The sequence below is a fragment of the Temnothorax americanus genome, unplaced genomic scaffold (assembly GCF_048541705.1).
Source record: "Temnothorax americanus isolate GAGA-0224 unplaced genomic scaffold, ASM4854170v1 Scaffold45, whole genome shotgun sequence".
In the NCBI taxonomy this organism is placed as follows: domain Eukaryota; kingdom Metazoa; phylum Arthropoda; class Insecta; order Hymenoptera; family Formicidae; genus Temnothorax; species Temnothorax americanus.
Window position 1 is genome coordinate 867,585 of NW_027509602.1, and position 8,807 is coordinate 876,391.

An 8,807-nucleotide genomic window follows, 5' to 3' on the forward strand; every position below is an offset into this window, starting at 1 on the left:
TCGCCCGAAGGGAAGGGAAGGGCGAAGAAGAAGACCTCAAGGGGGGTTGCTGGTTAGGTTAAAGGGGGAGTTCGTTCCACCTTTTCGAGCTACCTAACAAGTAGCTTGTAAGAAGAGCCGTTTCGCCCGGTGATTCGTGCTCGTAGCAGAGCTACCGCCGCTGTCCCGGGGAAAAACTGCGACACGGTTTTTCGGCCAATGGGGTTCTCCCTCGAAGTTCAAGGCCATTCTCAAAGATAGCTGTGGCACGAGAGACCGGTCGAGAGGGGGAGGGGGGGGATAGAAGAGGAGGCGGGCTTTTTTGTTTTCCAATGCTCTTCTGGCACTGCTTTATGAGGACGACCGACAGACCGACAGACCCCGGGCTGCTGCCCCGGCTGTGCGCCTCGTTCCTCTCTGGCGCCAGACCGTTTTTTGGTTGGCCCGTTCTCCTCGACGGTGACATCGACGCACCTTTAGCATTTTTTTTCAGACCCCTGATTGGGGGCAAGTTCAGATGAGAGGGATTCCCTACCTCCCGAATCAAAAAGCGGGGTCGTTTAAATGATTTACCGCGCGATTCATGAATATATTCGGCTAATTCGAACGTCGGGGACACGCGAAATGTATGATTCGAAAAAATAATGAAAGTATGTTGCCAAAACGACTGCACAAAACAATAAATTATCACATCTAAAGGAGCATTCAATTAGATGTTATTTTACAGATTATTAAATACCAAATACTAATAATATATAATATGTTTTTCTATTGTATTATGTATTATTTTTAAATTAGAAACTTAGTTATTTAAAATAACAAATAATTTTAAATTTCCACATATTAATGATAATAAAAATAAACATTCTTCTCGTCGAATAAAATATGATATTTTTCTCTAAAAAATATATCTCTGCACGTTTTAATTAAATTACATGTATTACTTCTAATAATTTAATAATCTTTATACAATTAGATTTTTGTTTCTTCATCTTCCATAAATATCAAAAGATATCATAAATAATTATTTTTTGAGCTGTATACGTCTCCGTCGCGACAAAATATATCACATAAAGTAATTTTGATATTTATTCGTGAGGCTTAATCGAAAAGCGAACCGTGAAAAGTCTTGAAAAATCCTCAAACGACTTACTCAATGGCGCCCGGTTGATCGGCCATGTTGTCTTAAACGAGCAAAGCGAAAAGGGACACGAGGGACGGACCGAAGCAATGTAGCAAGAAATCATGAAACGGAGTAAAAGGATGGGGACAGAGATTAATGAGAAACGAATCTAGCAGAGGAAAGAACGATGGAAGAAGGTCGACTTGAATCGAAGACCACGGGAGCGTGGATAAACAGTCTCCTAGCAGATATGTATTCGTTGAACGAGACATGAGAGAGAGAGAGAGAGAGAGAGAGAGAGAGAGAGAGAGAGAGAGAGAGAAGAGGGACAGCTGTTGTAAATTATATGAAGAGTCAGAATTCTCTCAATTCTGCTAGAAGTCACTTCGGACAATCTCCAGCGTTCGCCATAAAATCACTGTGGATTCTTTTATCGTTTTACATGAAAATATGACAACTAACAATGTATTCATCGTATCTTCACGAGTTTTCGTAAATAACTCCATATCGATATTTAAAATACCTATCTCGTGCATTATACATTTGATAAGCGTTTTGCTAAATTCGAAATTTTGCCAAATAAGGTAAGGTGGACCGGTTATGTTCAACTATAAGCGAACGGCGCGGCGGCGGTTCATTCGTCAATTTTCAAAAGTGATTTTTACACGTGTATCCCCGAAATGTAATATAGTCGTAAAAAGACAATGGCGAGCCACTGGCAATCACCGCGGCAGACGCCGCGCGCGCCGCGCCGGTCGGCAATTCGACCATTTTCACACGGGTTAACGATAACGCCGACCCGTGTTTCGGCGTTGCGGCGGACCTCATGCATAATTAATTAAATGGATATGCGCTTTCGATTGCAGTCGAGCAGGCATGCGAGCGTGTACACGAAACGGAAGGCCAAGCCTTCCACTCCTCCCAGGGGGTTGGCTCGCTTCATTTAGAAAATGAAATTGCGGACCCGCGAGGAGGGGGCGTGCTCCCTCCTCGAAGCGCGCGTACATGCGCACCTCGCTCACCTCTCATCCCTCACCTAGGTGAAGCGGAGGACCGGGGTTTTCGATCCTCCGCCGTTCTCTCGCCAGGACTCCTCGGTGGCCTGCGATTCCTGCTCGTATTACGGAGGGAAAATGGTGGCGCTTTTTGCGCCATATCGCATCGACTCGCCCGTTCGCGCTTTAAAGCGGACGTATTTTGCTTATTGCCGTTAATCGCGTTCGTACGTGTGTCTTTTTTTTTCGCCACCGGATTCGACGCGGAGCGATAAGTGCGGCATGTCAACGTCCTTTTTTCTTATAGAAATGTCACGGCTTGTGTCATTTTTTTCGCGCCGAGAAAGATGCCGAGAAAGAGATCGCTCACCGCGATCGTAGCGCCGATTCGCCGCGATTCATGCACAAGAAGACATCGTACATTCAAACATTCGTTCATTTTATCTCTAAATCGTATCTGAGTGAAAATAAAGAATTAGTTTCAAGATATTCGCATTATTCTTCTGCTCGCGACGTTATTTCGAGATGACGTACGCCATCATTTCAAATGTCTTACGTGACGAATGTCGAATTTATATCAGAGAAGCGTCACGACTCTCGTAAATGCGGCGCGACGTACGCGATAAGTCTAAGTAGATAAAATTTAAAAGTTGGATTCGGTCGATCGGCGCGATATAAGGGTGGCGAGATGGTTGCGTCCTCTAATTCCGTGGGAATAAGGGGTGGATAATCCCGGCAGAGCGGCGCTCCAGGAGGTGTCGCGGAGGATAACGGAAAGCCAACCATGCGCGTCCGACTGCCATCGCGGTATCCTGCCCCTTCCTAACTCCCGTGACGTTGGAGGATAGGTCAGAGGTCGATCTCGCGGAAGAAGGCACTGACCACACCTGTTCCCGAGATAACGCGAATCCATAAATTTAAAGCATCGTATCTACGAGGCGAAAGATGGCTCGAATTGAGACGCGTTCGTCGAGACTAAGTAAAGATATGTGGAATAAAAAAATTAATGAAAAAAGAACCCTAATCGCGAGATAACCAGCACATTCGCCAAGTTCGTCGTTTCGATACCAGCGCCGCAATTTCGCAAAAGCCCTCAAAAGCAGAACGCATTCGGAAGGGAAAAGAAATAAAACGAGATATCAGAAACCGTGTCTCGGTCGTGCGGCGAACGAGTGCCGCTTCTCGCGGAGGGACAAGGACATTGGCGCGAGAGAGCAACCCCGAGCGAGGGGACCAAATAGGGGTATAGGTCGTTTGCGAGAAGGACAATCGGTCGTGCATCCCGCGGATGCACGCGGAGGAGATATCTCCGGACGGAGGACGGGAAACGCGCGGACTAAGGAGGAGGATACCTAAGTCCGAGCGGCTGTAACGAGATGGACGTACGGAGAGAGAAAGATAGAAGAAGATGGAGAACCGTCCGGAGAGCTCGGAGAGAAATTAATGAAAAATATCAAGATACGGAGGAGGAAAGAAGCGCGCGAGAGTTGAAACATAGACGCGGCTCGCGGAGAGAGGAGGACAGCCAAGTGGCTGAACGGTGAGGGAGAACGGCGAGGAAGTGCGAGCGACCGGTGAGGGAACGCGAGGGAGAGAGAGGGTACGACTCCGATGAGTAGTCGATGAGGAAGGCCGCCACTGTCGGAGCACTCCGGGAGAGGCGTTACCGCGGTCGCGCTTCTCATTGGTCGGGCGCAGACCGGTCTGGGTGCCACCCATCGCAGGCGCAACCAGAAAAAATGCGGTCCCCTCCAGAAGGAGGAAAGCGCGCGCGAGCAAGGAGCCAAGAGGTGGCCGATAGAGACGATCTCGTAGACGGCGCAACGGGAGAGAGCGGGATAGAGGTGATAGTGAAGGCGGTGGAGGTGAACGAGGAGAAGGAGGTGGAGAAGGAGGTGGAAGAGAAGAGAAAACGAAGAAGCCGAACAGGAGCTGGTTCCGAGCATATACAGGATGGCGAGTCCTGTATGCATTTGGCAACCCCGCCCGGAGGGTTGACTCCCGGGGTACCGCCGGCTCTCTTGGATGGATGCCGCCATCACGGCATCCAAGAGAAACCCCCTTTCACCCCCTCCTACCTCAGCCGGCACCTCCCGCTCCTCCCCGCGACCCTCCCGATGGCCACCGAGAGGACTCGCGAGACGTGAGAGACCCTGGATCTTATCCCTCGTATTTTTTGAGACAGGTCTCTCGGGAAGAGAGATGGAGAAACCTTTTCCAAAAATATATAATTTAATATACATGGATTCTTATCGGACTTGATTGGATGTGATATTCTTTTTCGTGGCAGCAGTGAACGAACGTATTGTATACATTGAACGCAAAAATAATAATTCTCTCGCGCAAAAATAATAAATTATAGCAAAAGCCGATAATATTGTTGCGACAAAGTCCATTCTGCGGGGATCAAATACTATTTTGACAGTACGCGACGTATGAAAAACGACTTACAGATAATCAAAAGCATAGCATATTTTAATATTCATTATTGGATTCCCGTTTGGGTCACTTTTTGAAGCATCATATATATTTCAATATTTTGTCTTTTACTGTGTTTAACAGGCACTTTTATTAGAAAAGTAATTAAGCCACAAAACAGTGGAGATCGAATATCCTCGTGTCGTCCAAAAATCATGCAGAATCTTTAATCTATATTACGTATAAACAAATGTCCCGACTGAGACTCATCAACGCCCATCCCAAATCCCTAAACCTAGAAATATGAAATTCGGCAAGTATATTCCTTCCATGACGTAAGCACCCACTAAGAAGGGATTTTTAGAATTTCAATCCCTAACGGGGTGAAAAGGGGTAAAATGTGTTTTCACGGATTTTTCGACGGGTAACGCCGTCAAGCTTAAGCTAGTCAAATATAAATCTTTAAAAAAATTTATTATGAATATTAAATATAATATAATGTTTGCGGCAATAATCGAAGAAATACGTCGTGCTGTCACTTTTACAAAAATAAAAAGGCCGAACTGTTTTGATTGCTCGTGATAACACGTATTTAAGGTAAGAAATTTAGAATCTCAATTGCAATTCAGTCACAAGAAAAAACGTAGGAATGTGTTTACCGAAACTCAGCGTCTACCTAAGCCTAAGGACGAACGAGAGGAATTCTGAATTTATTTATAGACATTTCATGGAAGTATGCGCGCTCAAACGTGAGCTATTGACTCGTGAGCTATCGACTATGCAAAACACACAATTTTTTGCGCTGATAATTCTGAGAAACTGGGGAACATCGCACGTTATTGTCATGTTGCGACTAATTACTGTGAGTTTATTGTCACAATCTGAAATGCGACTCCCAAATTTAATTTTAGAATTGAAATTAAAAGTGTATATGTATATTAAATTAAACCGTTCAACATAATTGTGAATGCACTGTGCAACATATTTGATTCGTTATATTTAATCATAAATAATATATGTGTAAATCGGAAAACGTATACAAAAAAAAAGAAAAAAAGAATTGATTTGAAAATATCTTTAGTTTCAACGTGGAAATCTGGAAATGAGATTATATACATTGAGTTAAACGAAGAAAACTTGTTTGAATGAAGTCATTTATATATAATTCAACCGAGAAAAAAATTTGAAATAAAAAGTTGAATTTCTTAATAAAAATAAGATTATAGATTGTTGCGCATGTACGAGTATATATGCCTTAATTTGACACTTCTTTTTTTCTATGTAGAGAGATCTATTAATGCGCAGAAAATAATACCTGAAAAGCGCCCCAAAATAACAATTCATTCATCGATTTGCGTGTGGCAAAGTTATTTAAATTTGAATCAGGGACGAATCGCTAAAGAGCGTGCACGATCTCCTTTAAATCTTTGTCAAGATAAATGTACCAATGCCTGGACACGTACCCATGTCTGGACATATTTATCACTTTTAGTCCTTAAATGAGTTTAACGCGAATTAAAATCAAAGCATCAAAGATATAATAAAAATATTTTTCTTGTATTATATTTTTATCCTTGATTGTAAAAAATCCGCGTTATTATACTTATTTAAAAACTAAAGTGGTAAAGGTGTCCAGACATAGGTCTTAAGTGTCCCGGCATTGGTACATTTACCTTAACAATTCGTTATTCACCGCGACCGTGTTATCCGTTCACGCAACGACTCCGCGCGTCTCTCCCACGTATACACGGCGCGTCGTTACGGCGCGTAATTACGGCACACATCGCGATCGCAACCTCGCCTTTTCCTTAAAGGAATTACGAGCGTGGAATTTTCTTCAAAGCCGCGCGGCCGCGGCGCGGCTTTCCCGCAGTACGGAAAGGGCGTTGACAATGTCAATGACACGGCCGGGGGGCGAGAGCGTATAGGAAATAGCGGTCGCGCACCAGCCGCGCAACATCGATGTCCCGCGATGACGATGACGGCGAGTATCGCGCGCCCGGATGAATCGAAACAGCACCGACGAATCGAGAGGTCGTCGTTTTTTTTATCAGTCTATCTAAGACCCGTAAGAGGTCTTCGTCGTGATCTGTCCGATCCGCGCGATCGCTGTGCCGCCGTGACGGTAACGCTTTCTATCGATTATCAGCGCGCGCCAACGTCTTTTCCAACGGTCCACCGTCACTATTCTTATCCAACAAATGGTCCGATTTCATGCACTGTTTCGTAAACAAGTTGCATGGGTCTCGAGATGCAGATTACGGTGCCTTCCACGTATCTGGTCGCTCCTCTGACCAGATATCGCATTTATGACGTAAATAAGAAAATAAGATTGATTAATTTTATAATCGACATTGGCAGAATCGGTTGCAAATTATTCGGGTATTTCTTTTGCAAAGAAAATATTACTGTAACATTTTATGTCATTATTGCAAATTATATATTTTATTACCAGATTATTCCCTGATTAATATCATCTGCGATGATGTATCAAGTGAGAAAGCTATCACGACGACGTAGAATATCTACTTTAATATAGAAATATATAATCGATCGCGTACAAAAATGCTGGCAGCAGTAAACCAAGTTGCATTCATTATATAAAACGTTTCAAATGGTATCTCTTTTTTTTTCGCTCTGACCAGCGGAATCGAAATCCAACGCACGAGTTACAAGTTATAGATTTAAAGTTGGTCGCCATCAGTTTCTTGCCGCGTCGCCTTTCCGAAAGAAGATGCAGGACGATTTCCTCCTATCTCGCTATATTGCCCTTTTTTTAATCGGCGTTCTCACAGCCCGTGACGAAAAGGCGGCCGCTGATGTTACGAATCCAATTTTCACGCCGAAGTCATATAGTTGATCGTCGGGCGATTCGAGATCTAGGTAAACCGTTTCAAGACTCCGATCGGATAGATTAACTGTCACCCATCACGCTCGGACTCGATTAGTGATGTGAGGTGAGTCGCAAAGGAATTAATTTAACATGAGAATTTACGAGAAAGGAGTTCTCACATTCGACGTTTCGGCAATTTCCATCTGAGAGATCGATAGAGAAGTTGGCATATATTCGAAAAATTCACCTACGTGACTTTTATTATTCCATATTCGATAGGCGCATAAATTCAACGGCAAGCAGACCAATTCGAGCGTAATGCGAGCGCAGGGACCGCCAGGGGGAGAATTAAGCATAGTCATATTCGCAATTAGAACGCGGTTTAAGTTCTCTCGTTTGCGGATTTTGCCACGTAATCTCTCGCGCTCGGTCCCTCCCGGCTCGGCTGTCCTTTCTCCCTCGTACGGGTGGAATCCCTTTTTCCCCGTGACTCGGGATTTTTCTCATTCTCGAGATGATCGTTAAACGAGCGATCCGCCTTATCATACATCTCGATGAAACCGCATAAACGCTCGATAGACGTTTCTCTTAATTATCATCAGATTTATACCGTTACTGTTACACATTCCATTTTGAATTTGTTTTATCGTGTATATGTAATTCTTTTTAAATATCGCTGAATCACTTGTTAAATTTACAAAAATTATGAAAGAAGATGTTTGAAAATGTCATTATGTTCCCCCTTTAATTTGCGGGGCAATCAAGCGTTCCGTGAATAATATTAATGAAGGTCGTGGATTAATTTCGTTCTTGTTAGCGGATTATTCGAATCTTTTAAAAAGAGAATCGGGAATCAAGTATGGGGACACGGCAAGAACCTCTCGTCCTTTTCTCTAATCCCGCGGGGATAAAATTCGCAAATTACTCACGACGTGAGGGCGAGAGCTACATATACATATGCGTGATTATCAAACATCCTTTATTACCTTTCATCGCGCACGTGGAGAATGAGAGAATAATAATTCAAAAGAAAAAGTAATAATAATAAAGAAGAAGAATAAATTACCAAAGGTTAGCCGAGGAAAAAGACGTAATGTTAAGGCAATTTCTCGAAAATACGTCAGCAAACGAATAATGTTGTCCAACCGATTTAAAATTCCGGTAGCGTAAAAACCGGAGGAGAGAAAAGGAAAAAAAGAAGAAATAGGAGAAGGAAGAAACAAAATCGTTTTGTAGCGACGAACAGTAGCAGTATCCTTTCGACTGGAGGATCCGCCCTCCGCCCTCCGTCGTCCGCTCTGGCTGCCCCCGCCGCGCCGGGAGATCCTTTTTTTTCAGCGCGCTCGGTGTGTGCCTCGTTTCTTTTCGTCGCTCCTTAAATTCATCCTTGCCTCGGCCGCGCGGCAGTAAAAGCGCGCGCACGGGTGCTTTACGAGTGTGAATAGACGGTCGTCCAATT